The sequence below is a fragment of the Cervus elaphus genome, chromosome 13 (genome assembly GCF_910594005.1).
Source record: "Cervus elaphus chromosome 13, mCerEla1.1, whole genome shotgun sequence".
NCBI classification, from domain to species: domain Eukaryota; kingdom Metazoa; phylum Chordata; class Mammalia; order Artiodactyla; family Cervidae; genus Cervus; species Cervus elaphus.
Genome location: NC_057827.1, coordinates 51,864,467 through 51,892,208, shown reverse-complemented (window position 1 = coordinate 51,892,208; position 27,742 = coordinate 51,864,467). Strand labels below are relative to the sequence as shown.

At 38.6% G+C, this 27,742-nt stretch overlaps 1 long non-coding RNA gene across 7 annotated transcripts in view; it reads right to left on the bottom strand.

Moving 5' to 3' along the window:
• Positions 1–162: 162 nt before the first annotated feature.
• The window catches only part of LOC122707015, a 52,692-nt gene continuing 25,112 nt past the window's right edge, over positions 163–27,742 (bottom strand). For 5 of the 7 annotated variants that reach the window (XR_006344550.1, XR_006344544.1, XR_006344545.1 and 2 more), the window contains one exon: positions 163–2,604. This is a non-coding gene — a long non-coding RNA (uncharacterized LOC122707015). Of the gene's footprint in view, positions 2,605–4,153; positions 5,418–26,030; positions 26,936–27,742 lie in introns of those variants that run through there. The other 2 variants (XR_006344548.1, XR_006344547.1) reach the window with 2 other exon arrangements.

Below are 27,742 nucleotides of genomic sequence, written 5' to 3'. Positions count from 1 at the left end.
ATTTATCCCACACCCTGCTTTTCCCTTTGGTAACCATAAATTTCTGTTCTATGTCTGTCAGTCTGTTTCTGTTTTGTAAATAAGTTCATTTGTATCATTTTTTTAGATTCTACATAAGTGATATTCAATATCTTGTATCAATATTCAATACCCATAATGGAAAATAACCTGAAAAATAATATACATATTTACATATATATTAAACTGAATCACTTGGCTGTAAACAGAATCTAACACAACATTGTAAATCAACTATTCTTCAATTTTAAAAAAAGAATGGCAAGTAATGGCTTGTTATGGTCCTCAGTGGGCATCTGGCATGTTGAAATTTGGATGCAGCATTTAAAAAGATATCCAAATTTCTTTACTTAAGAAAGTAACATGCACTGTTTTCCTATATATTTCTTTCTATAAACATGCATCAGGACTTTTCCACATAAACACCTTCAAAAAGCAGTAACTACTCATCTGCATGAACCTACAGGCCCTGGGAAAGTCAAGCATTGATTTGAACTCCAATAGGAAGCATAAGAGAACTCAGAATCCAGGTCTATTACTCCTGGAGCCTCAAGGCTGTTCTGTCTGAATTTAGTTATCCATCTTTCTTTACCTCTGGGCTGTGGAGAAGCTCTACCATATCCTATTCTTTTAACCCAATTTCAAGTACTGACTGATGACCACCTAAGAAGGATATGTGACACTCTCAATGGTTTTGACTTCTATAGTCCCACGATTATTTCCTACGTGCACAAACACCAGCCATAGAATAGACAATAAATTTTTGTAGCAGATAGTGTGGTGACAGGAAATATTTGAGTGTCAAAGGTATAAAGCATCCTGGGTAGTTGAGATACGTATCAAAAAACAGACCTAGTTCCTGCTCTTAACTGACAGGCAGTGCCCATTTTGCTTGAGTGTTTCTGCTTGCTTGTAAAGTCTCTGAGCTCAAACTGAAACACGGCAAAAAAGCACAGATGCAGAGCTTAATTTGAACTGTGTTTCTATACCTATAAAACTCACTTAAAATCCATTATACTTTAAGTAATTTCTTACCAATAGTGTACTCAGACCTGGAAATGTCTAGAACTTAACCATTTTACACTCCTTGCGTATGGAAAAACTAACAAACAAATAAATCCTTTATGGAAATTTTCTATATTTCAATAGGGATTTAGAAAACCCAGGTTTTTGCATTGCTCAAAACTTATCTAATAGTACACTTAAAATCTGAATATCACAGTTACATAAATTTTACCTAGGGAAAAAAAAAACCTGAAAAAAATTAATTACATGAATGCTAAAATGTCTAGGAGTGAAAAGTACCCATGTCTGCAACTTAGTCTGAAATGCATCAAAAACTCAGATGCACAGAAGGCAAATATAACAAAATGTTAACAATCATAGATTCTAGGTGACAGATTCAAATATTCTTTGTACTGAACATTTCCATAACAAAAAGTTTAGAGGAAAAATGGTCTACCACAGCAGACCAGAGTCTCCTAACTGATCCTTATCTGGGACCAGAGGTAAGAAACTAAATTAAAAAAAAAAAAAAATCAATGGCAAATAATGCAAATACGATAGATCATGGAAGAAAGTGAAAGTGGAAGTTGCTCAGTCGTGTCTAACTGTTTGTGACCCCATGGACTATACAGTTCTCTAGGCTAGAATACTAAAGTGGGTAGCCTTTCCCTTCTCCAGCAGATCTTCCCAACCCAGGAAAGAACCCAGGTCTGCAGGAGGATTTTTTACCAGCTGAGCTACAAGGGCAGTTTATTTTGTAGGCACATGGAAGATGAAAAGAGGTGCAGAGGATCCTAACAAGCTCACTTAACATTACCCTACTAAAGAAAAACCTGCAAACACCAGCTGAAAACCAAAATCACAGGTTTGGGGATTTTTTTTTTAATATCTGCAGGGCATGTTTTTTCAAGTATTTTTATTACACTGAAAACTGAAAAATTGGTCTGCTTTGTTTCAAGGTAAAAAATTGCTACTAATGCCTTTAAGGAAGTGGGGGCCACACAGAGGGTAGGGCCCTTTACTGTAAGCAATCTTAGTGGGTTTTGGGGGTGCAAGACCAGGAGAAAGAAAAAGGGAGGAGGAGAGGCAGAGGCAGGGAGAGGAAACAGGGAAATAGGAAGGAGATAGAGAGAGGGAGAGAAGGAGAAAAGGAAAAGAAATTGAAGTTCCAAGGCCAAGAAGGGTAAAAGAGGAGCCAACCAGATGAAGGGCTGAAACAAAAGAATCCCGTGAAACTTCAAGATGGTGCATGGCTAACGGACATTTTGAGATCTGGGAGGCCAACTCACTTGTGCTTGTTTGCATTGCTGCTGTGTAAACTCTATTATCCTTTCCCCAAATCATCACTAACATCTCTTAGATTCATGAATATTTTCTGTGAATTGGCTTTTACTGGACATCAGACAGGGAGCTCAGTTTTTCTTCTGGGTCAGTGTAGTGGAGAAATCTTGAGACCGGCTTCAGACTCCCACAAGCCTTGAATGAAAGGTATCCAGGTCAATTTTATGGAGATCTCTTGGGCTCAGGATGAATGGGAAGGAGGAGGGGGATGGGGTTCCGACATTGGCATTTTCAATTGGCCTGTTGAGAAAAATAAAAAAATTCAAACTTAGTTTTTCTCATCCATTTTTAATCCAGAACACCCTCATTACCAGATATGGAAATTCAAGAAAGACATTTTCAGCTTTTGGTGATCAGTTTTTCATGGGGTAATATTGCCACCTGCTGGTATTTGAAAACAGAAATACCTTTATAATAGTCAATAGTTTTAAATTTGAAACCTTAAGAGAGTTTCATTTATTGGCAAATTCTTCCTTTGTGCTAGAATATAAACTTGTATAAAAGGAAGTTCTTTGTCCCCAAAGACTTCGTATTATCTGATGGCAAACTTAACAAAAACACTTTCTTACCTTTCAAGATTCAGGCACCATTTCATCAGTAAAACTTAACTAAGGTGGCCTCGGGCTGCAGTGGCTTGGGGGTGGGGGAGGGGGAGTGGGTTCCCAAGGAGAGATTGAGGCGGGGTCATGGCAGTGAAAGCACCAGAGCCTACCTACTAGACCAGTGGTCCATGACATGGGCCCCAGCCTTTCGGCTTTGCAGAAAAGAATTTCCACCAAGATACAGAAAATAGTGAAGCACGTGAAGTATTTATTAAGAGGAAAAAGAGTACAGTACGTGTGGATACACACGAGCAGACTCAAGAGGGACAGTCCCTGAGTTGCACTGTCGTGGCAGTTGGAATTAATTTTACGGGGTATTTCTTACAGGTTTCCTCTGGCCGGTCATTTTGATTAGCTGGCTCAGTCCATATTGGTATATCTGATCTCCCATGTGTGCACACGCATCTCTTAGCCAAGATGGATTTTACCGAAAAGGCATATGGGGACAGAACATCCTTTGACAGAACTCCTCCTTTAACATCCAAGGAGACTTTTCTGTGCGTGTGTGGTCAGGGAGTTTGGGCAGGGTCCAGCCTCCTCCCTTAATTGTTCTGCTTTTCTCTTCTTGGAGTTTCAGTCCATAGGGAATGAATCTCCAATTGCTTTACCTTGGGTGCAGGGCAATCTGCCTCCTACCTACCTCAAAACTTTTTGACAAGTGCTCCGGCCTGGTGCACTGGGAAGACCCAGAGGAATCGGGTGGAGAGGGAGGTGGGAGGGGGGATCGGGATTGGGAATACATGTAAATCCATGGCTGATTCATATCAATGTATGACAAAACCCACTGGGAAAAAAAAAATAAATAAATAAAAAATAAAAAAAAGCAAAAAAAAAAAAAAAACAAACTTTTTGACAGCAAGTTCTCACCCTTCTGAAACAGAAATTGGCTGCTCCCTCCCTCAGGCCCTAGTTCATCCTGTACATATTTCTTTCTTAGCACATACAATATAGCACAGTACTTGTTTTATTACAACATCTGTCTCCTATAACCAGACCATAAATTCCTTGAAACTCAGGGACTGTATCTTTTGAGCATTTATACTCCTAGCACCTGGAACAGAACCTACACATTGTAGCCAGTAAGTATATGGTAAATGAATAAATGAGTGACAGTCAAAAAAGCACAAACAAAGTAAATATTATTACATATAAACTTTTATTAATTCAGAATAACTTTAAATATTTTGGCTTCAGACATGCACATTATGCACTTCCTTATATATATATATATATATACACATATATGTGTGTGTGTATGTGTACTCATTCAAAAAACTCACATTTTGCAAAATTCATATACATATGAATTTTCAGTAGAATAAAGAATATGAAGCTAACTCAGCAGGTAATTTTCCCATCAGCATATAATCCATAAACTCTTCATTTTCATAAGGTAATCTAAAAGAAGATATTGATGGACTTTCTCATCAGTTAAGAGCACCAACTAAGACGAAACATTCGGGGTAAATAAATTTTATTTATTTGATAATGAGTCAGCATTGCTGAGGTACAAAACAAACTGAAAGTCGTGATGTTTGAATTTTTCATGTTAGTTACATAACCCAGGATCACAGACAGAGCTGAGTGTGAGATCTACTGAGATCTGCATACGAATTCTGTGGAACTCCAGGGCACCAAAGTCCCTTGAGTTTGAACAAGAACTGAAGAGTTCTCTTCTTCAGAACTCTTTGGAAAGGCACTTCCAGGGAGCCTGGCTGTTAACCCTCAGTCAGGAAAGAGTCAAAGAACATGCAAATGAAGTGTGGGAGGTAGGAGACCAATTCTTACAGGGGTCTATATACATGTACTCTTAGCAGATAATCTGGATACCTCTATTTCATTAAGCAAAAGCTGATGGAAATTCCTGTATGTTCTTCCCATTTGCCTCACACCTTCTATTTTCCATTCATTCCTCTTTCCTTCTTGCCTTCCATTCCAAGGTTGATCTCATCCTTTCCAGTTAAGTTCTGAGACCTTAACTCATAAATTATCTCTTTCTTCAGTCTTCCTCCTCTTTTCCTCACCAGCTCCTTCCTCCCTACATATCAAAACACCAAGCTTCTTCTGTCTTGGGGGGGAAAAGAGCCCTCCATTGAGTCCTGTTTCTGAAGAGGCCAGTGACAAATCCTAACTCCTTCCTACCTTCACCAACAATCTTCATAAAAGACTTTACGTGCTGCCACAGTTATCCTCTCCGTTTGATGGCACAATTTCTTGAGACCTGAGTTTTCTCAAACTCATATCTTGATACTGCTCTCCTACCCCAGATTACCAATCATCAACAGACTTGTCAGCTTCAGTTACTCCGACTCAACTCCTGACGCTTTGGGCAACAGGGATTATCACACTCGACTGAACATGCTTCTCCCCATCTTCTGCACTCCATCCTCTTCATACTTCTCTTGATCAGTTCTCAGTTTTCTTCCCTGGAACCTCTTCTGCTTCCTACCTCTAAAAGAGAAGGCAGAAGATGTACTAAACAGTTTAGTCCTCATCTTGTTCTCACTTGATATACTCTTACTTAGGGATTTCATCTATTATTTCTGCCCTTCTTTAACAAAAATCTACTAAGGGCCAACCATGTGACAGCTACTTATCCTTCGAGTTTGTGATTCAGTGATGAACAAGACTGACAAGGTCCCCATTATCATGAGTTGATATTCTTGATTATCATGAGTTGATATTGTAAGGGAAGGGTGGGTAGTGACAAATACTAAACAAATTAAACCACAAATAAATAGGAAAGTATCAAAATATGGTAACAAAAACTTTGCAATTGAGTCTTGTTAGAGAGGCACTCTGAGCTTAGCTTCCCCAAGGCTGGCATAGGTTAACCCCAGAATATCCAGCTAGGGAGACTGCCAGTTGAGGTTTCTGTGTGAGGGTGAGGGTCCATGGCTCAAAGTGAGCCACCCAAGCTGAACTGACCCAAGTCACTGCCAGATTTCAGAGGGGTCTCAAACACCAGAGGTCTTGAGAGCCAAGAAGCATCACTAGGCTCTGACCAAACTAAAGGAGAGGAGTCCAAACAGAAGAGCAGCAACTGACGAAGGACATCACCATGGTGACCAGAGGAACCTTGAGACAATATAGAAATCTGAGAAACCTGCCTTCTTCAAGCCATAAGATCACAGAAGCCACCCCTCCATCACATACTCAGATAACATCTTAGAGACAAACGCTTAAGAGAGCAGTTATACTAAGACATTAAACACTACTGAAAACTGAAAGGAAATGTTTAAATGCTTACACACACACACACAAAAAAAAATGCTTACACGCACCTAAGTTTAAAACCTGGTAATTTCCTTGTATTTTTTGTTACTGTTACTTGTTCCCTCATACTACCAATCCCCCAATAACCAGCAAATTGAGATTTGTAGAGGATGAATTAGAGCAGTGATAGCAAATAAACTTTTTCCTGCAGTTCTGAGTTTTGAAATGGGTAGCCTTATGACATGGCTATGTGTGTGTCTCTAATTCTGACCTCTCTCTTGAGTTCCAGACCAGGAACAGAGACACAGATGTAGAGAACAGACTTGTGGACACAGCAGGGGAAGGGGAAGGGGAAGGGGAAGGGGGAAGGTAGAATGAATTAAGAGAGTGGCACTGACATAAACACACTACCATGTATAACACGGCTTGGCGCTCCACAGTGACCTAGAGGGGCAGGACAGGGGCGGGAGGGGGGAGGCTCCTGAGGGAGGGGGTACATGGACACTTACAGCTGATTCCTGCTGTTGTACAGCAGAAACCAAAAACACTATAAAGCAAGTATCCTCCAATAAAAACAAATAAATAAATAAAATGTATCTGTCTCACCTACAGACCAACTTCTTCCTAAATCCCTTGCCTCAGTTAAGATGAATTTCTGATCCTCCTAATTAATCAGATTGAAAATTTTGGGAGTCTCTAAAGTATCACAAGCCTAACCTGAAATACTGTTCAGATATAATGTTTATTTATAGTCTCGGCCACTCTGCTAGCTCAGGAAATCTTTAGTTTCATCTAAAAGGTTGAAGTCTCTTGACTGGTTTTTCTGGAAAAGGGCATGAGGATAGTCCTGTAGGAATGGACATAAAATGTGAGAATCTTTGTATCACATATTAACACCCATCAGAAAGGACTCCACCAAGGAAGAGGCACTAGACAACCAAGTAGACAGAATACTAACCAGTTGACATCATCCAGCATATCACTGACCACCTCAGTGCTAGCACAATGGGCTAAGCTGCCAGGGTGGCAGAAATAGAGATTATGCATGGGCCCAACAGTCTGGGCTCCCTCTCACCAAGGCTGATCTAGCTAAGTGCTAAAACAGATTATCTAATCTGAAAGAGACCAAAGCTGAACCCCCAGTATAGAACATTTCCCCCAGGAGACCATCAGACAGAGTAAACTGATTACACTGGACCCTTTTACACTCTGAAAGGTGCAGTGATTCACCTTGACCAGAATCAACACTTATTACAGGTATGGATTTACCTTTCCTGACCACAAGTATAAATGTGAGCTTGTGAATTACAAAATTTTAAATGGTTCACATTTATGACTTTGCCAAAAATAAACTCCCAAACTTAAGTTAAAAATAAAATGGAACAAGGAAAGAAGACACTTAACACCAGTACCTGAGATTTAACAATGTTTCTGGTTCACTTTATATCCTACAGAACTTTGCTACCAACCAAACAGATGTACTAAAGCAAGGGAGATGTCAATACAGACTGCTCGGTCCACTAGTCCTATTACATACCACAACCTTCAGAAGCTGCCAATCTGAGACAGTGATCTGAAATGCTTGAGGAGCATTCTGAAGGCATGGTTGAGGTGATGATACCATGTGAAGATAGGACACCCTCCTCTGGCTTGTAGTTGTGCCCTAAATCAGTAAACATTATGCTACAGCATCTCTAAGAAGTAACATACACGTAGGCAAGAAACAAGGGGAAGAAGCAGGAATGGCCGCCTCAGTCCCAGGGCCCATTTAGAAATTTATATTTCCTTTCCCTGCAACGCTAGGTTCTATGAATCTGGAAGTCCTGTTCTCACGAAGGGACAGAGCCCATTAAACTTTAAGTTACAACTGTCGCCTGGTCACTCCAAGTACCTTGAGCCAAGAAACAAATCTGGCAGGAGTAAATGATCTTGGTCATCAGAAAGAGGTAGGGCTTGTGTCACAAAAGTGCAGGGTATTTTTTATCGCCAGATAACAATACGTTTGTCATATGATAGGCATATATGAAAGGGATCTATCTCTTCATACTCCTTTGTCCAATTTTGACAACAAATGGACAAATACGACAGTCAGAGCTGGACCATATCAGGTCTAGAGCTCACAGTGCGGAAGATGAAATGCACCACAACGGAACTTCCTCCTCTTCCAATCCCACTTTGTTCACTCCCTGACAGGTGGTTTTTCAAAAGGCACTCACCAATAAATCTTTCGTATGCACTCTCTGCCCTTTTATTGTGACACATTTCTTTGTCATGTTAAAAAAAAATGCAGGCTCACCTATTTTTCCTGCCCTAGAATCAGCCATTTCTAAAGAATCAAAAGCACTCTACTGCAAGAGAAACTGGTTAATCTAGGTAAAAGTCTTTCAGATTTTATTTTGAAAATTTTCAAGCTGAAAGGTTGAGAAAAAAGAATACTTCTTTAGAGCTTATAGTAACCATTTTCTAAGTTGGCCTCTAACCACTAAAACTGGACCATGGGTATATTGACTTCATTACTTAGCAACATTTCCTCTCTTATTTTTCATTTCCCATAGTCACTGTTCAAATCCTTTTGTTGGTTAGTGTATTTTCTCAAGACTTCTCTAATATTTGACTCCTCAAACATCTGCACATCTCTCTCCCTGCCAGGTGACTGATTACTTAGCCCAGTATAGGATTTACAGGATGTAATTCTATCACTAGTTCAGTGACATTATCCTACCATCTTCCAGTCTCCAAAGTTCGATGCAGGAAATTCAGTCTATCATTTTTTTTTTCCTTCACAAGTAACTTTTTTTTCTTTCTGGAACCCAGCAAGATTTTGTTATCCCTGAAACTTAAAAAATGTATAGGAATACATCTATTAGTTTTCCTCATCAATGCTAACTGAAATTTGGACTGAGGGGAAGGAATGGGGTATTTTTCAAAATGCAGATCTTCTTTCTAATATGAGTTCTTATAATTTTCTTTTTTTTAACCTTGTAGAACTCCTCCTTACATCTCCTGAATCTTAAGTTTATGTCTTCTTTTGTTTTTCCATTTTGTTTTTAATCTAGGGTTGGCAGAGAGGTATTTTTGGCAAAGTCACACATGTGCATCATTTAAAATTTTATAAGACTTGTTATGAAAAACATTAGGTCCCACACATTTCAGGGGCTTTCCTGATGGCTCAGACGGTAAAGAATCTGCCTGCAATGCAGGAGACCTGGGTTCAATCACTGGGTTGAGAAGATCCCCTGGAGAAGGGAATGGCAACCCATGAGAATTCCACGGACAGAGGAGCCTGGCAGGCTACAGTCTATGAGGTCGCAGAGTCAGACACAATTGAGCGACTTTGAGTTCACTTCACAATTCCACACATTTCACATTTCTCATCCTGGAAAGCAACTGCTTTCAATTCTTCCTGTTGGTTTCCAGTATTTATCCCCAATCTCTAAATAATATGTTTACAGTCTTATGTTCTTACTATCAGTTACTGGCATTACTATCTACTGAAAATATCTATTATTAATACAGAAGATGAGAATTTAGCTCTTTCACATATAACCACCATTCTCACCCCACTCCCACACACACACTTGGGTTCCCACGTTCTTCCAAAATCTTATAAAGTTATGATAAATCAATATCCATTTTCTCCGAGTCTCTCCCTCACACAACTCCCCTAGCCAGCCCTTCTAAAGGTCTGTGGTATCAATACCACAGGATAACACTACAGGACCCATATCTATTGTTTAGATTAATATTGTTTATGTTGACCATGCAAATACTATGATAACTCAATCATGTTTACTATGATTATTATCTCTAATTAAGAAATTTTTTTAAACTTTTCTATGTTTTAACATTAATTTTTCCTCCCATATTCTCCAAAGCTTGTGTAAATCTCTTCCCAATAGTCAAACCCACTGGGTATTTTATTAATTTCATCTTCTTAAAGAAGTCTCTCCTTGAGCTTTCTAACCTGTTACAATCTAGATCGATTCATTTTCAGGCCTGCTGCAAAACTATCATTTGATGTGTCTCTTTACCCACTCAAGTAAATTCCTTTGTCTCTCTTTTATGTTGGATCCTGTTCCCTCAATTTTGTTTTCTTCTTCCTTGATTTACACCAGTATTTTGATGATGCACAGGCTCCAATAATGTCCACAGAAATGGTATGTGGAAAATCAACCTCTGAATGTTTTTGTTGTAATTTATTTCTCTGTATGAATTTGTTCTTAGTTTTTAGATATTCTTCCTCTTGATTTTTCCAATACACTAATTTGGATTGATCTCCAGAGTGACTCTCCTTAAATTCTTCTAAAGTTTAATTTCAGTGATTTTTTTTTCCTATGTTTATATGTGTGGTGGTTAATTTTATGCATAAACTTGATTGGCCAAGAGGCACTCACATTAAACACTATTTCTGGGGTCTATGAGGGTGATTCTGGATGAGATTAGCATTTGAATTCATAGACGCACTGGGATGCCTTGTCCAGTTGTGGATGGGCACCATCCAACCTGTTGAGGGCTTATATGGAACAAAAGGTGGAGGAAGGACATATTTGCTTCTTTTTCCCAGCTTCACTGAGCTGAGACATCTCATCTCATCTTTTGCCCTTGAAGGGGAATTTATCTCATTGGCTCCTCTGGTTCTCAGGCCTTTAGGCTCAGACTGGATTACACCACCGCAATTCTCAGGTCTCCAGTTTACAGAGAGCAGATCACGAGATTCCTCAGGTCCTGGAAGTTCTGTTTCTCTGGAGAACCTTGACTGCTACAGATTTTGGTACTGAGAGTGGGATGTTGCCATAACAAATAACTTAAAAAGTGGAAGTGACTTTGCAACTGGTTTACTGGTAGCAGCTGGAAGAATTTAGAGGTACACACTAGAAATATGAGCATTAAGGGTATTTATGCTAAGGGTTCAGAAAGAAAAGAGGAGAGGAGAGAAAACCTCAGTCTTCTTAGAGAATATTTAAGTAACCCTGAGGAGAATGTTGGTAGAAGTGTAGACTTACAAAGGCCATTATGATGAGGTCTCAGATGGAAATGAGCAACATGTCATTGGAAACTGGAGAAAAAGTGATCCTTATTATAAAGTCGCAAGGAACTTGACTGAACTGACTTCATGTTCTAGTGTTCTGTGGAAGGTAGAACTTGCAAGTAATTAAATTGGATATTTAGCTGAGGATATCTCTATGCAAAATACTGAAGGAGTGGCCTGGCTCCTCCTGACTACTTATGGCAAGATGTGAAAAGAAAGAAATGATTTGAAGATGGAATTCTTAAGCAAAAAGGAACTAGAACTGAAAGATTTAGAAAATTCTCAGCCTACCTATTTGGCAAACTAAGAAAGCATTCCTTGAAGAGATACTAAAGGTGCAATAAAATCCACAAAGCAAATCATAAGAAATACTTAAAAGTAAATATATTACAAGTCACAGTCACTGATCATAATTTAAAAATATAAGAAATAATTTTTACATGTTTGAAATACCTTAACGACTTGAAAATTAACTCCTGATCAAGGAGAAAAATCATAAACACACGTGATTGCATGCATGCTAAGTCACTTCAGTCTGTCCAACTCTCTGCCATCCCAGGGAGTGTAGCCCATTAGGTTCCTATGTCCATGGTATTCTCCAGGCAAGACTACTGGAGTAGATTGCTGTTTCTTCCTCCAGAGGATCTTCCTGACTTAGGGATAGAATTTGTGTCTCTTGCGTCTTCGCATTGGCAAGCAGGTTCTTTATCCACTAGCGCCACCTGGGAAGCCCACAAACACTTTAGAAATTAATGAAAAAGTAACTACATAAAAATTTACAGAACACAGAAAAAGCCATAATTAGATAAAAAGTGATGTCCCTAAATCCTTTCATTATGAAGACAAATGAGCACAAGTTCAGAAACATGTTTATCCTAAGTATTTTTTTAAAAAGCACGAAGTTAACTAAAAGAAAATTTGAGGAGTAAATAGAGAAAGATACCAGATATAATCTGATACAGGAAAACAGTAGAAGAGTTAATAAATAATTCCAAAAGATGCTGTTTTAAAGACTAACAAACAAGATACATACACACACATACAAACACACACACCATTTATGATCCTGCTTAAAAATGTTAAGACAAAACAAATATTAGCAAGACAAGACATAGAAGCAATGTGTGATTTCCTAGAAAATACAAATAAATCAGAGAAAACCAAGTAGAAAACCAACTGGACTAATTACCAAAGAAGGGATTGGAAAGGCGACTATTATTTTAGATAATAATGATATATCCAAAAAATCTTTAAACCTTAGTCCACCTAACTTTTAGTAACAAATAATTACAATATTATTTAAATTATTTCATATCAAACAGAAAGATGAAATGTGACTCACTTCATTTCATGAAGCCAGAATAACTTTATTACCAGAACTTAATTTAAAAAATAAACCCACCATCAGCAGACAAATGGATAAGAAAGCTGTGGTAAATATACACAATGGAATATTACCCAGCCATTAAAAAGAATACATCTGAATCAGTTCTAATGAGATGGATAAAACTGGAGCCCATTATACAGAGTGAAGTAAGCCAGAAAGATAAACACCAATACAGTATACTAACGCATATATATGGAATTTAGAAAGATGGTAACGATAACCCTATATGCAAGACAGAAAAAGAGACACAGATGTATAGAACAGACTTTTGGACTCTATGGGAGAAGGCGAGGGTGGGATGATCTGAGAGAACAGCATCAAAACATGTATATTATCAAGTGTGAAACAGATCGCCAGTCCAGGTTGGATGCATGAGACAAGTGCTCGGGGCTGGTGCACTGGGATGACCCAAAGGGATGGGATGGGGAGGGAGGTGGGAGGGGGATTCAGGATGGGGAACACACGTAAATCCATGGCTGTTTCACGTCAATGTATGGCAAAAACGACTACAATATTGTAAAGTAATTAGCCTCCAACTAACAAAAATAAATAGGGAAAAAAATAAAAAATAAACCCAAAATGATAAACCATTCTAATTATCTCAGCTACTAAGACTATATTAAAAAACTACCCTAGTACTTATTGACCTAAGTGCAAAGAAACAGAGGAAAACAATTGAATGGGAAAGATGAGAAGTCTCTTTAAGAAAATTAGAGATACCAAGGGAACATTTCATGCAAAGATGGGCTCAATAAAGGACAGGAATGGTATGGACCTAACAGAAGAAGATATTAAGAAGAGGTGGCAAGAATACACAGAACTATACAAAAAAGATCTTCACGACCCAGATAACCACAATGGTGTGATCCCTCACCTAGAGCTAGACATCCTGGAATGTGAAGTCAAGTGGGCCTTAGGAAGCGTCACTACGAACAAAGCTAGTGGAAGTGATGGAATTCCAGTTGAGCTATTTCAAATCCTGAAAGATGATGCTGTGAAAGTGCTGCACTCAATATGCCAGCAAATTTGGAAAACTCAGCAGGGGCCACAGGACTGGAAAAGGTCAGTTTTCATTCCAATCCCAAAGAAAGGCAATGCCAAAGAATGTTCAAACTACGGCACAACTGCACTCATCTCACACGCTAGTAAAGTAATGCTCAAAATTCTCCAAGCCAGGCTTCAGCAAGTTCACATGAACTGTGAACTTCCAGATGTTCAAGCTGGTTTTAGAAAACGCAGAGGAACCAGAGATCAAATTGCCAACATTCATTGGATCATTGAAAAAGCAAGAGAGTTCCAGAAAAACACCTACTCTGTCTTATTGATTAGGCCAAAGCCTTTGACTGTGTGGATCACAACAAACTGTGGAAAATTCTGAAAGTGGTCTGGGAATCCCAGACCACTGATCTGCCTCTTGAGAAATCTGTATGCAGGTCAGAAGCAACAGTTAAAACTGGACATGGAACAACAGACTGGTTCCAAATAGGAAAAGGAGTACGTCAAGGCTATATATTGTCACCCTGCTTATTTAACTTATATGCAGAGTACATCACGAGAAATGCTGGGCTGGAGGAAGCCCAAGCTGGAATCAAGATTGCTGGGAGAAATATCAATAACCTCAGATATGCAGATGAAACCGCCTTTATGGCAGAAAGCAAAGAACTAAAGAGCCTCATGATGAAAGTGAAAGAGGAGAGTAAAAAGGCTGACTTAAAGCTCAACGTTTAAGAAACTAAGGTCATGGCATCCGGTCCTATCACTTCAAGGCAAATAGATGGGGAAACAGTGGAAACAGTGACAGACTTTATTTTGGGGGGCTCCAAAATCACTGTAGATGGTGACTGCAGCCATGAAATTAAAAGACGCTTGCTCCTTGGAAGAAAAGTTATGACCAACTTAGACAGCATATTAAAAAGCAGAGACACTACTTTGCCAACAAAGGTCTGTCTAGTCAAAGCTATGGTTTTTCCAGTAGTCATGTAAGGGTGTGAGAGTTGGACTATAAAGAAAGCTGAGTGCCAAGGAATTGATGCTTTTAAACTGTGGTGTTGGAGAAGACTCTTGAGAGTCCTTCAGACTTCAAAGAGATCCAACCAGTCCATCCTAAAGGAAATCAGCCCTGAATATTCATTGGAAGGACTGATGTTGAAGCTGAAACTCCAATACTCTGGCCACCTGATGCGAAGAACTGACTCATTTGAAAAGACCCTGACGCTGGGAAAGATTGAGGGCAGGAGGAGAAGGGGACAACAGAGGGTGAGACGGTTGGATGGCATCACTGACTCAATGGACATGAGTTTGAGTAAACTCCGGGAATTGGTGATGGACAGGGAGGCCTGGTGTGCTGCAGTCCATGGGTTCAGAAAGAGTCGTACATGACTGAGCAACTGAACTGAATTTAATCAATTTGATTTCAGTACTGACCATCTGGTGATGTTCATGTGCATAGCCTCTTGTGTTACTGGAAGAGGGTATTTGCTATGATCAGTGTGTTCTCTTGGCAAAACTCTGTTAGCCTATGCCCTGCTTCATTTTGTACTCCAAGGTCAAACTTACCTTGATGTAAGGTATCTCTTGACTTCCTACTTTTGCATTCCAGTCCCCTATCATGAAAAGAAATCTTTTTTTGATGTTAGTTCTAAGAGGTCTTATAGGTCTTCATAGAATCATTCAGCTTCAGCTTCAAAATTGGGAAAGGAGTACATCAAGGCTGTATATTGTCACCCTGCTTATTTAACTTATATGCAGAGTACATCATGTGAAATGTTGGGCTGGATGAATCACAAGCTGGAATCAAAACTGCTCGGAGAAATATCAAGAACCTCACATACACAGATGATAGCACTTCAAGGCAAATAAGATGGGGAAAATGTGAAAACAGTGACAGATCTTAATTTCTTGGGCTCCAAAATCAATGCGGATGATGACTGCAGCCATGAAATTAAAAGATGCCTACTCCTTGGAAGAATAGCTCTGACAAACCTAGGCAGTGTATTGAAAAGCAGAGACATCACTTTGCCGACAAAGGTCCATATAGTCAAAGCTATAGTCAAAGCTATTTTCCAGTAGTCATGTATGGATAGATGTGGGAGTTGGACCATACAGAACGCTGAGTGCCGAAGAATTGACAGTTTCAAACTGTGGTGCTGGAGACCTTTGAGAGTCCCTTGAACAGCAGGGAGATCAAACTAGTCAATCCTAAAGGACATCAACCCTAAATACTCATTGGAAGGACTGATGCTGAAACTGAAGCTTCAATACTTTGGCCACCTGATGCAAAGAGCTGACTCATTGGAAAAGACCCTGATGCTGGGAAAAACTGAGGGTAAGATGAGAAGGGGGTGAGGGGGATAAGATGGTTGGATGGCATCACTGTCTCAATGGACATGAGTTTGAGCAAACTGAGGGCAATAGAGATGGACAAAGAAGCCTAGCAGGCTGCAATTCATGGGGTCAAGTGTCAGACATGACTTGGTGACTGAACAACAAGGGATTGGGGTAGGGTAGGTGAAAAGACAAAGCACAGAGGATTTTTAAGTGCTATAATAGTGGATATATGTCAGTTCATGGGATTGCAGAGAGTAGGACACAATTTGCAACTGAACAACAACATAGAATATACATCAAGAGTGAAACCTTCTGTAAACTATACACCAGGGGTGATAATGATGCATCAATGTTCAGGTTCATCGATTTTACCAAGGTGCTACTCAGGTATACAAGGACAAGGGATATGTGGGAATTCTCTGTGCTCTCTGCTGAATTTTGTTGTGAACCTAAAACTGCTCTAAAAAATAAAATCTTTTAACTGTGTAGATTTCTTGTGAATCAATTTATAATCCACTCCATCAGACAAAAATCACACTCATAAATTTCAATATATGTCCTTGAGCTTCCTCTAGGTATCCTGAGAGACAATTCTCTTAAAATTCTTAGAGGACATTTTCATTTAGTAAAGATGTGTGAGGCATGGTATATCCTCAAGATGGACTACTTGCCTTGGTGAGGCATAAATTAAATCTCCTGAGACCTTATCAAAGAATGTCACAATCACTCCCTTGGTTTCATAGTTAAACCATGTGAATCTAGAGTAAATCACAATACTCTAGATTTAATCTCTTTCCATAAGATTTTTCTTAATTTGAAAATTTTCTGCCACCTGGAGAAACTAGAAAAGAGTTTTATTTTCAGACTCAGTAAGTTCTGGTTCCTTTGTATTTAACAATTCTTTCCTTAAATTCTCTCTCTTAGCCTAACTGGACTACTATTTATGAAATGACAGAGGCTTATAAATCACAAAAATTAATTTCTCACAGTTGTGGAGGTTGGAAGTCCAAGATCAGTGTGCCAGAATGGTTAGGTTCTGGTGAAGGCCAGAGCGTTCCGAGTGGCAGATTGTCACCTCACTGTGTTATCTCATGGTGGAAAGGGCTAGGGACCTCTGCATGGTCTCTTTTATAAAAGCACTAATCCTATTGATGAGGGCTCCACCATTCGGACTTAAGTACTTCCCTAAGCACCTCCCCATTTCCTAATACCATCACACTGGGCATCAGCATATGAATTTTGAGGGATACAAGCCGTCACACCACAGCACTTCCTCCTGTCAAGTTTACTATAAGCAGCAAGAAACAGCCAGACAATACCTTTGAATTTGTGCGATTCATTATAACCATTTTCTCTTTTCCATATTACCATAAGTGACAACATTGCTAAACTTTCTGCTATTGCATAACAAGGATCTTTTCTCCTGCTCCCAATGATACTTTCACTTTCCTTTAAACCTTCACTGAAATCCTCCTTGACCATTAGGATTTCACTAACAATCTCTTCTTATTTAAATATGTAGAGTGCATCATGAGAAACGCTGGGCTGGAAGAAGCAGAAGCTGGAATCAAGACTGCCGGGAGAAATATCAATAACCTCAGATATGCAGATGACACCACCCTTATGGCAGAAAGTGAAGAGGAACTAAAAAGCCTCTTGATGAAAGTGAAAGAGGAGAGTGAAAAAGTTGGCTTAAAGCTCAACATTCAGAAAACTAAGATCATGGCATCTGGTCCCATCACTTCATGGGAAATAGATGGGGAGACAGTGGAAACAGTATCAGACTTTATTTTGGGGAGCTCCAAAATCACTGTGGATGGTGATTGCAGCCATGAAATTAAAAGACGCTTACTCCTTGGAAGGAAAGCCATGACCAACTTAGACAGCATATTAAAAAGCAGAGACATTACTTTGCCAACAAAGGTCCGTCTAGTCAAGGCTATGGTTTTCCAGTGGTCATGTATGGATGTGAGAGTTGGACTGTGAAGAAAGCCAAGCGCTGAAAAATTGATGCTTTTGAACTGTGGTGTTGGAGAAGACTCTTGAGAGTCCCTTGAACTGCAAGGAGATCCAACCAATCCATCCTAAAGGAGATCAGTCCTGGGTGTTCACTGGAAGGACTGACGCTGAAGCTGAAACTCCAATACTTTGGCCACCTGAAGTGAAGAGTTGACTCATTGGAAAAGACCCTGATGCTGAGAGGGATTGGTGGCAGGAGGAGAAGGGGACAACAGAGGATGAGATGTCTGGATGGCATCACCGACTCGATGGGCATGAGTTTGAGTAAACTCCAGGAGTTGGTGATGGACAGGGAGGCCTGGCGTGCTGCCATTCATGGACTCGCAGTCAGACATGACTGAGCGACTGAACTGAACAATCTCTTCAATGTCCTCCCACCTTCTGCCCATTGTCTAGTCCTGTCTAGTTTAGCTTCAGTCACCACTACATTTTGAGGTTTCTGTCACATGGCACCCCACCTCCAAATACCAAAATCTAACTCAGTTTCTATGACTGCAAAACAAATTACCCCCAAACTTAGTGGCTTAAAAGAACAATATTTGCTCAAGAATCTGCACTTTGTGCAGGGCTTGGTGGGGATAATTCATTTCTGCTCCATCCAAAGGAGACATAAACAACAAAGAACTACAGATGCTATGATAGATGTTGTAAAGAACAGATGAGGAGCACAAAGTAGGCAGTGGTTAATTCCACCTGGGAAATCACAGAAATAAGTAACCCCTGAACCAAAGTTGGGGGCTGACATGAAGAGGAGCAGGTATCAAACAGTGGGTTATATTTGGGAAACCACTGTATTGGTATGAATAAATCCATTAAGGTAGGAGAGCAGGAAGGAAGGAATTAGTGAGAGTTGAGGCTAAAAGCAAGGCTGAGAACATATGATGTTGCTATAGGAGTAAGCAAGCGGCCTAGGGTCAAATCAGGTGTGACACTACCACGGGGAACAGCTGCAGCTGGGAATTATTGGGGACTCTAAAGAACTACAACCGCTAAAGGCAGGCCCCTATGATGAGAGCCAATAGTAAGAAAGAAGTCCAGGAGGTACTGTCACAGAGAGGTTGTCAGAAGGTGTCACTTCAGTGGTATCTGAGAGAAAAGCTACCAGGAAGAAAAGCAAGAAAAGGTCAAGCTGGGGTTCCCTGCACATTCTGTATTTCTAATTTACACACCCCACCTTTACCTTGGGGATAGAGGAAGTTTTCCCCAGTATCTACTTGACGCTCAGAGGTGGTAGTGATCATGAGAATTTCAACACAATTTCTCTCCAGAAAAATCTTCAGAAACTCAGGGAGGGCCTGCGGTTGTTAATACAGGCCAGATTATTCTCTCAGCTTCATGGTAGGAAAAGCATAAACCTGGAAAAGAAGCCTGTATTCTCTCAGATCCTCTCTCCTCTCTTCTGTTCTCCCTCCCTCTCCATCTCTTTCTCTTTCCCTCCCCTCTCTTCTCTCTCTCCAGTTTCACCTACTACATTTCTATATAACCACAGGTAAATATCTTATTTCAAGCCCACTAGAAACCAATAGCATGAACTCTCTATGGGATCCTGACTCCCTATTATATGTTTTCTCTTTAGAAGAAGTTTTCTCGTTTTTAAAAGAAGTGAAGTTTTTATTTGTCAGTGACACTTTCTGGAACAGAATTGAGAACAACATTCAGATAAAAGATTATTACTCTGTAAAATAAACACTATCTTACCAAGCCTTCCTTTCCTAACAGATACAAAATCTTAACTGTGCTTTCTATGCCTAAAGGAGTCATGATGACAACTGGAGATGCTGTCAGTTCTTCTAGCTCAAGTGGACAAGAATTATAGTGGAAATTTCAAATAGAATCTCTACTGCAACAACTGGAGCCACTCAGATAAGTAGGTATGTATGAAGAATGAGGGAGAAAATAATGTCTCCTATAAACTGCCAAAACATGAGCATTACTTCTAGTAGCCTAAATCTCACTTATGCTTGAAAACAAGCTTATATGAAACTTAAACAGAACCTGATCAGATGAAAGAAACATTTTTTAAGATTTAGATTCAGGCAGCTCTAGTAGGAGTTGATGGATCTCTTTTTTATTATTTCAACACTGATACGACTCAGTTATTTACTTGCATTTCCTTGCATTTTCGTGCTCTTATAACTAACTGCCTATATCACTGTAACTTCTGCTTAAATTTTCTTTAAAAAAAAAAACAAAGATTTTGGTTTTCTTTTTTTAAAAAACCAAGTTTCACTGACCCGCAAATGACCATTTCCCTTATGCCGGCAGTGCCTTCAAGGCAGCATCTTGTAGGCCCTGCCTGGCTACAGCTGGAGGGATGGAGCACTGGGTCCAACCGTCAGCAGACAGCTGCTGATGAGCTGGACAAGTCCCGTGGCACTGCACTGAGCCACCATCTGCAAGGACTGCCTACAACTGCCTCCCCAGCAAGAACTGTGGCTATAACAAGCTCTGCACAGATCAGGTAGTAACCTGCTCTAAAACCTACAGGCACTAATGTGCTCTGTTCTCAGCTTTGAGAACTCAGCCCAAAGTCCTATTTATCAACTTGCTACTGTCGTCTACTTTGAAATACACATTATCTTTTAATTATTTATTTTAGTAGCTCTACTTAATAGCCCTTTTCAAAGAAAAATCTTAAGGTGAAATCTTATAGACAGTTTGGCAGCATAAATATTTATGTTCTTTTGATTATTTAGTAGTTTCTTTATCCCAAAATTGTTCCCAGAGAAACCTCAATGCACCCAAAAGACTTCACAAAAAAAAAAAATTTTCTTTTCTATTGAAAAGAAAATAAGTCAAGGTAATTTTCCTTTGTTCAGAAAACACTGGAAGGTCTTGTATCTACAACAGGTACCATTTAGACAAGTAGATTAGAAACTTGCGTAATATTCTCAAGAGTGAGCAAATGTATTTGGCTATTACCAAAAGGAGACAAATGCAAAAAATAAATAAATAAATAAAGGCAATTGTGTCTGGGTAGTGATCTAGATAGGAGTCAGGGGGAAAGAAGAGAACACTGCAAAATATGACACTGGTGACCGGCTATAAAGGCCACTCTCCATTATACAGATTAAAGATTCTCCAAATTTTCTGCAAAACTTCCATAAGACACCTTACAGAACTGCAACATTCATTTTAGAGGCAAGTGGTCTAATGACAGAAAAGGATGCTAAACTTAAAACCTGAAACCATCCAAGTCCTAGAAGAAAACATAAGGTAAAAGCTCCTTGATATTGGATGTGACCATGATTTTATGGATAGGATACCAAAAGCATAAGCAATAAGAGCAAGAATAAATGGGATTACATCAAACTAAAAAGCTCTTTCATAGTGAAAGAAAAAATATAAACAAAATATTTAACAAATATTTCTTGAATCTGGGCTGGTTTTATGACTTATTTTGGTCAAAAGGGTCGAAGAGAGTGACAATGTTAATTTCTCAGCCAGTTCAAAGTCTATACTTCAAAAGTGTTTCCAATTCTGCTTACCTCACTTAGATCCTTGCATCTGTCATGTGAACAAGTCTAGGTTAGCCTGATGCTAGGATGAGAGACACACAAGGCTCACTGCCCCCATGACCTCAGTCAAGAGTTGATCATCTTTATAAAGAATGCTGAAAACATTCTGAAAGGACTAGAAAATAAAGGCAAAGGCATTTCCTAGAACATACAGCAAAAGCAAAGAGGAAACTATGGAACAAATGATATAAAAATTGGAATATAAATCTAAAAGAGTCAATGTCAGATAAACAAACAGAAGTTCCAGATGGAGGAAATAATTAAATAAATAGAAGAAATTTTCAGAGAACTTAAAATGCAAGTCTTTATATTGAAAAGCTATACACCAAACATCAATCAAATGAATAAAAATAAGATCCTTATTTAGATACATTCTTGAAACTTATTCTTTAGTATAAGGAATATATGAAAAATAATTTAAAAGCTTCTGGAAGGTAAGAAATAAGCAGCTATCAGGCTTCTTGGTAACAACACAAAATGCTTGAAGGCAATGTGCTTTGCCTTAAAAGTTCTGAAGAAAAAATGTTTGTAACTTTGAACTTAAAATTCTATACCCACAGCTCCATCAACTATAAAGATCAGGCAAAACACTCTCATACACAATCAACCCTAAAAGTTGTTGTTAAGCAATGTTCTGAAGACATCAAGGACGTAGTTCAGCGAAATGAAGTGAAAGACAAAACATAGGATCTAAGAAATAGAATATCTAGTCCAATGACACAGAAAGGAAAGATCCAGAATGACGACCACATGGCAGACCTGGAGAATAACAAATCTCACACTAAGACAAATCTCTGAAATGACGGTCTCCAAGAAGAAAGTGGAGTCTTAAAACTGACTGAGTATGACAGAGAAACCAGATCATTTTGAGAATGAAGGTATTTTATTCTTATGTCATTTAGAAGAAAAAAACAGTAATTCCAAATTCTAGAGAGGAAAAAAAGCTATATATGAAAGTCAAGATTCAGCTATAAAGAAAATCGAACTATTATATAACTTTTAGAAATGTATGTAGTAGTAAAAAAAAATAATCTATTTGACCATGATCCTAGAAATATTCTCTTTAGGGTCATGATTTTGGACACAGAGACAAAAAAATGTAATCATAGTATAAACTACTTGGTTCTGCATTATATAATCATAGTAAGTTAAATGTTGTTTACTGACTTTTTTAATTTAAACAAACTTTTGTTTAATTTAAACAAGCTTTTAATTTAAAGCTTGATTTATAGAAAAGTTATCAAGATAGTAGAGAGAGTTCCTATATGCCAGTCTCCCATATTATTAACATCTTACTTTATATACAGCATGGCTGTCACAACTAGGGAATGAACACTGATACTTTAGTATTAACTATACATTTTAGGAGACTCAGGTTTGATCACTGGGTTGGGAAGATCCCCTGGAGGAGGGCATGGCAACCCACTCCAGTATTCTTGTCTGGAGAATTCCATGGACAGAGAAGCCTGGTAGGCTCTAGTCCATCGGGTTGCAAAGATGACTGAGCAACACTTTCACTTTCACTTCTTCACACTACACATTTAACGTGGATTTCACTAATTTCTCCCTAATGTCCTTTCTGTTCCAGATCCCATTCAGGATATAATATCATATTTAGTGATCATGTTTTCCCACCTTTTTCTGGTGACAGTTTCTAAAGACCTTACTTTTGATGATTTTCACAGTTCTAAGCAGTACTGGTCAGCTACATGTTCATTGTAGCATCTCCCCATGCTCATCTCCAATCTCCCTTTTCAATAGTGAGAAAACTGGCTATCAGCCACCATACTTTTACACACTCGTTCATTCCCAGTACACTTGTAGTTCCAGAATTGTCATCTGCACCCCTGTGAGAAACAACTTTATCAATCACAGTACAGTGTTTATATATACTTTTGTCTTTAATTTTACAGTTTCTGAGTCAAAGTATTCTTTTCCAAAGTTATTCATGTCAAGCATTTCCTTACCCATTCCTTAAATGAGACTATGTCATATATTTTAAAACGCTTGTTAGATTATTACTCTGCGTTCCATTTTGGGATCCCTCAAAATCCTGGTTGATTTTTTAAATTTGCATACAGTAACTTTTTATGCTATAGAGTTCTATGGATTTTAAAGAATGTGTAGCATCATATGTCCGCCACAACAGTTTAGTTCATCACCCTAAAAACTCCCCCTGTGCTCCCCCAAGTCAAACACTCCCCCTTCCTCAAACCTCTGACAACCACTGATCTGATTTCCATCCCTATAGTTTTGCCCTTTCTAGAAGGCCATATGAATGGTATCATTTCGTATGTAGCCTTTTCAGTCCTTGGCTTCTTTAACTCAGCAAAATGCATTTAAGATGCATTCATATTGTAGCACTCAGTTCAATCCAGTTCAGTTGCTCAGTCATGTCTGACTTCTTGTGACCCCATGGACTGCAGCAGGCCAGGCTTCCCTGTCCATCACCAACTCTTACAGCTTGCTCAAACTCCTGTCCATTGCGTCGGTGATGGCATCCAACCATCTCATCCTCTGTCGTCCCCTTCTCCTCCTGCCCTCAGTCTTCCCCAGCATCAGGGTCTTTTCCAATGAGTCAGTCTTCACATCAGGTGGCCAAAGTACTGGAGTTTTACATACTTGTTGAATGAGTATTCATATTCATATTACATACTTGTTGAATATACAAAAGAAGTTGCAGCATTAATCTACAGTTATCCCTGCTTTTCATACCCATTGTATAGCTGTACCATCCTTTGATTATCTGTTCAACTATTATTGAAGAACTTCTTGGTTGCTTCCACTTTTTTGATGATTATGAAAAAAAGACAGCAGTTGTGAATAAAGCACACATGGGTTTTTGTGTGTAAATACATTTTCAAATCAACTTGCTAAATACCTAGGAGTGCAATGCTAGGTCATATGACAAGTCTGTGTTTAATTGTATAAGAAATTGCTGAACTGTCTTCCAAAGTGGCTACACCCTTGTGCATTCTACCAGCACATGAGAGCACCAGGATTTGGTACTCCCAAATTTTGGATTTTAACCATTCTAATCAATGTGTAGTAGCTCCTCACTGTTTCACTCTTCACTTCCCTAGTGAAAAATAATGTTGACTATCTTTTCATATGGTTTTTGGCATCCATAAATCTTGTTTAAAGTGTCTACTCAGATCTTCTGTCCATTTTTATAATGATTGACTGTTTCACTGGTGAGCTTTAAAAATTTGTTATATATTCAACACATACATTTTTTTAAAATATGTGATTTGCAAACATTTTCTCCTAGGTATAAATAGACTTTTCATTGTCTTAACAGTATCTTCTATAGAGCAAAAGTTGTTAATTTTGATAAAGTTCAATTTATCAGTTTTATCTTTCAAGACAGTGAAAGGGCCATCTCCAAGAAGGAAGTGAGTTTTTATAATTAAGTATAACATAAAAGGTAATTGTGAGAACACGATGAAATATTTTTTTTGTCAATAAGAAGGAAAAAAATAATTCAAAACTCTGGTGGGGTTGGGAAGGGCTCTAAAAGAAAGTCATTATCCAACTATAAATAAAATTAAAATATGCATAATTTTTAAAATATATGGTATACAAGAAAATATAATCCATTTGACTTTGCTCTTAAAAACCTTATTGCTAAGGTTATGATTTTGGACCCAGAAACAAAGAAATATAATCATGATGTACTATTTGTAACTTTTAGAATAAACTGAAAGCATGCAACAGTTAATTATGATTTCAGGATAATGATAACACTGATAGCAATCATTCATATAGTACTTAGTAGGTACCAGGCCTTGTTTTAAATACTTTACATATAGTAAGTCAGTTAGTCGTAACACTAATCCTGTGAAATAATATCATTATTATCCCCTTTTCACAGTTGAGGAAAGTGAGGCACACAGAGATGAAATAACTTGCCAACATCACAAAGTCATGATGTGGTAGAGCTTGGATTTCAACCCAGGAGGCCTGGCTCCAAAATCTACATTCTTAACCATAATGTCATGCTGCCTTCTTTAGTGAAAGTCACTCAGTCGTGTCCAACTCTTTGTGACCCCATGGACTATACAGTCCATGGAATTCTGCAGGCCAGAATACTGGAATGGGTAGCCTTTCCCTTCCCACATCTTCCCAACCCAGGGACTGAACCAGGGTATCCTGCATCGCAGGCGGATTCTTTACCAGACCAAGGTGTCCCGCATTGCAGGTGATTCTTTACCAGCTGAGCCACAAGAGAAGCCCAAGAATACTGGAGTGGGTAGCCTATCCCTTTTCTAGTAGATCTTCCTGGCCCAGGAATTGAACTGGGGACTCCTGCATTGCAGGCAGATTCTTCACCAACTAAGCTATCAAGGAAGTCCACCATCTTTAAATATAGTATTTATAATATAATATTGTAATATAATTATATAATATATAATTATATATCTCTATATTTATATATAATTATAATTATATAATTATCTACATTTATCTAAATATTATAAATGTTCTATTAAATATCTACTTTAAAATGATCAAAGTTGATATTTATATTCTAGTCTTCTTTAAATACAATATAAATATTATCAACTTTGATCATTTTAAAGTAAACAGATATTTTACTGTTAAAAGACAGAAAAAAGGTTAACGTAAAGGATATGACTGATAATAGTCTCGCTTTATAAAAAGGAAAATAAGAGATAGTGCTAACAATTAATGGAACACAAAATAGAGGCTTACGTACACTGGAGCTGCAAAAACTGAGGAATAACATCAATTAAGCATATAAAATTTGAAGGAAAGTAGGGTAGCACAAGAGTAGTGTAAATAAACTAAAGCCTCATCATTTTTTTTTTAAAGCCACATCACACAGCTTGTGGGATCTAGTTCCCTGACCAGGGATCAAACAGAGTTCCCCTGCAGTGGAAGCAAGAGAACCCTAACCACTGGATCACCAGGGAATTCCCTAAAGCCTAATCTTTAACGACAGGTCATCAACACTTACTGCCTTAGCTGACGGATCAAGAAAAATAGTGGTATATTATTATAAATTATAGAGGCATCTAATAGAAAACAAAAAGAAATAATTAAAATTGGCTTTTAGTATTTCAGCAGTTAAAAATTAAAGTTCTGGATCAAAACTTCCTGGGATCAAGCTCCATTCCTCCATTTAGTGTCAACAATGCTATTAAGTAAAGTTACTTGGTCTTTTCTTCTTAAATTTTCTTATCTAAAAATGGCTATATGCTGAAAATAGCTAATTCATATGATGTTATGAAGATTAAGAGAGTTAATACAAATAGAGCTTTAGAACTGTGAGTGGTTCAGAGCAGTAAACCCTAAACGTTAGCTATCAGCTATGAATTAGAGGGAACACACACAAAATAAGTTTGTATTTACCTCCTGACTTACTTAGCCAAAGAGTCAAATCTCAGCAGTGAGGGTGCCACTAAAAGCAGGGACAAATGTAGCATATCTCAGCAGAGCTTCCATCGGCCTGCAATGAGAGGACAAGGTGGGGTCTTGCAGTATCTGGCCAGTTCAGTTCTCTTGGTTCCACTCTCTTTTATGCTTAGGGCTTACATCAGCACTTTGTGCAATACAATCTCTAACAAGTTATGCCCTTTAATGGCAAGATATTCCAGACATCTGGGTTCCTGCTGGTTCCTGAGCCAAACTCAGTGCTAATGAGGCCACTTTTTAAACAATCTTTATTGGAGTATAATTGCTTTACAATGTTGTGTTAGTTTCTGCCATACAGCAAAGTGAATCAGCTTTATACATACACGTATCTCCTCTTTTTTGGATTTCCTTCCCATTTAAGTCAGCACAGAACACTGAGCAGAGCTCCCCGTGCTATGGAGTAGTGACAGCTTACAGTGAACGATGTCGGATTCGCGATCTCCAAAGATTTAGCTTCGGGACCAGAGACCAGGCTTGACCACTCAGGGCTCTTGTGTGACAGAAGTTTTATTACAGTGAAAAGAGACAGAGAAACCTTCTGACGATAGACAGGGGAAGGAGGTGGAGAGTGCCCCACTCGCTAGTCTTTAGCAAGGGAATCATATACTTTTTTAATTAGTTATTACAATAAATCAAAAGAATGTCTCAAGGTTGTAAAAATTTTACCAGACCTACTCCCACAATTTATATTTTAGGATAACAGGATTAGAACTTAAAAAAAGAAAGATCCTACCTGACCCAGTCCCATAATAAACACTTTACAATAACAAGATTAGTCAGAAGGTTTTCAGGAAGGAGAAACTCCTCAAGCAGAATACATTGTTGTTATATTATCCTCAGT